We start from the raw sequence: 2,712 nt of genomic DNA, 5'->3' as shown, positions 1-2,712 counted from the left end.
ATTTAGACAAGGTCTCCCTATATTGTCCAGGTTACCCTTGAGTTTGTAATCCTCCTGCCTGAGCTTCCTGAGTCACTGAGCTTAGAGGCCCATGATCCTGTCCTTTTGCTTTTGTTTTATTTATTTATTTATTTATTTATTTATTTATTTATTTATTTATTTATTTATTTTTGGAGAAGTTTTTGCTATAGGGTATGTGCACTCGCCAGAAAGACAGAGACTAGAGAGACAGAAAGCAAGAAATCATCCCCCAGGGGGGATGGCCATGCCGCAATCCCTTCTCCTCCATTCTCCTCTCAGGATCTTGAGCTCGCACACACACATGCCCGGCGTGAGTTTAATCCGCTGTGTCTGGGACTCGAACTGTGGCTAACTACATGGGAGTCCAGTGACATAGCCATTACGCTAGCTGCTGATCCCACGTTTTATTTTTTTCAAGTTGTATTGGGAATCTAACCCAGGACTCTCTTGTGGTTTTAGCCTATGCAGCACACTGTTATTAGCAGTGTACACTACCACTACTAGGCTGGTCTTTGCAAATTTTAGAATGCTTGTCATTGCTTTACTTTCAATATTTTTTATTGTTTTGTAAACTTTTTTCTTTTTTTTTTTGCCTTATATGATTAACCTCTACCATCAAAATGACATCATTGACTTAGATACACGGATTAATCAATGTATGGAAATCTACGAAAGAAACAATTCACAATTTATTTTGCAGTATGTTGAGTTCCTATACAAACATTTTCTTACAGCATAAATCTTTTTTAAGAACCTCAAAATAAGAATTTTAAGAGGTGGGCGTGGTGGTGCCTGCCCTATGGCAAGAATTTTAAGAGGCATATGTGGTGGAGGTGGGGACGAGATGACTATGCCACTGAGAATTCAGAGACTGGGCCCAAACCCTCAGGAAGGACAAAGGGGCAGGGGGGCTCGCTGAGCTCCTATCCCCAAGAAAAAACAATTTATATGTCAGCCTAACTTGTCAAGGGATTGGCCTAGATGGCTTTTCAGAGGTTACAACTTTGGAAGAAAATGAACAAGAAAAGCATTTATATTTCATGTTCAAAGGAAAGTGTGTCTTCAAAGTTTTTGGCACCATCACTACTTTACCAGAGTTCATATAATGAGTAAAACATGCCTGGACATTTCCAGTGGGAAGTCTCAGTGTGTCTTGTAGTGCAGGGGGGAGCGTGAAGGCATAGCAGGCTTCTAATGGAGAACTCAGAAGAGCATTGGAAGGACTTGTGCTTGATGTAAATTGTTGCACGTGTTTCCTGTCAGGCCTAGCAAATGTGAGTGGGAGAATGGCTGCCCAGTTGAAGATTTGGTTAGCTGAAGACACTAGCTGCACGGTGACCTTCAAAGTTCATAAGATCTCCTGGGTGCAGCCATTACTGATTGTGAGAGAAATGTCTCTTTCTTGAGATGGGACAGCAAGATTTTGGGATTGTAGGCACTCAGCTTGCTTGAGAGTCCTTGTAAATTGTGGTTCTTCCATCAATGGAGTGGCGATGGGTGCTTACTGGCAACTCTATAAGCCTCAGTACCCTTGAGCAAATGCCTAGGGAATGGGTGGTTGGAACACAGATGAAAATGCTGCTGTTGGCCCAGGAAGATAAGTAGCTTCAGTACTTGGGATGACAGAGCAGGCAGCTGGAAATTCCTCAGTATTGGTTCAGATGCCTTTAACTGCTGCACGTTTCTCTTTGGCTTCTTGCTATTGGCTGACACACAACGTTTAACAGCCAAGAGTCCAAGGACTCCAATACAGGTTATCCACAGATCAGGAGGACCAACTCTGTTCCTGCAGAGTTTCAGAGTTGGACCCATTGCTAGCCAAAGTGATGGAACCTGTTCCATTGTTCAGCAAGATTTGGACCACAGCCATTGAGCTCACCAAAGCTCACTGCAACCCTGTGTTTAAGGCAGCCACATGAGAGCAGCAAAGCTACACATGCTGTCAAGGTAGTCTTGTATGACGCTGTCAGTTTGCTGGTCACTGGCCCCTTGGAAAAAGAAATCCCAGTTAGTGAAAAGGATTGACACTGATCAACGAAGAGCAGAAACAGTCTTTCCAAAGTTCCATGGCCTTCAGAGTCTTAGCATCCTCTGGAAGTCACAGAGGCAGCTTTACTGGCCCATTGGGACTATGATCCCCAGATCTACTTTGAACTGTGAAAGCAGCTTACATGTGCACACTACATTGGCCCCAACCTCTTCTTATATAAGCTCACCCTGGCTCCGTAGGGCAAGGATATGGGTGCTTACAGTTTGTCCCACACTGATTGCATTAAGACTTTATAAGGACCAGAGAACTAAAGAAGCCTCTTCTCTGGAGGGATAAAGAAAATATGTTCTGAAGGGCAAAGAAAAGCAACTAACAAAACCTAGCACATAGTAAACAGTGCTAATTTTCTTACTTTCTATTGCTTTATTAATAGATATTAAGCTAATTGAGAACAATTAAAATAGAGTATATAAATTTGGATTTGAAGGTGAATTAGACAAAAGTTGTAGAATATGCAAGGGTAAAGTATTAAACAGAGATAGTATTTTGTAATGATAAGATATAAGTTCTTGTTTCTATTAATAGAAATAACACAAATTAAGAGAACCAAGTTGTAGAGAGCATTTGTAGTTAATACATAGTTACTATCTGTTTACTGAAAGAATCAAGAATCAATATGTGGGACCATCAGGTGGCTTACT

General features: G+C 41.5%; 1 pseudogene; it reads left to right on the top strand.

Moving 5' to 3' along the window:
* The first annotated feature begins 865 nt into the window (after nucleotides 1–865).
* LOC102474776 (proteasomal ATPase-associated factor 1 pseudogene) lies at nucleotides 866–1,982 on the top strand (annotated as a pseudogene).
* Nucleotides 1,983–2,712: the final 730 nt, after the last annotated feature.

Source organism: Tupaia chinensis, unplaced genomic scaffold (genome assembly GCF_000334495.1).
Source record: "Tupaia chinensis unplaced genomic scaffold, TupChi_1.0 Scaffold142543_1, whole genome shotgun sequence".
Classification (NCBI taxonomy): Eukaryota; Metazoa; Chordata; class Mammalia; order Scandentia; family Tupaiidae; genus Tupaia; species Tupaia belangeri.
The sequence above is the reverse complement of the archived record's forward strand: the minus strand, read 5'-3'. Positions and strand labels throughout refer to the sequence as shown.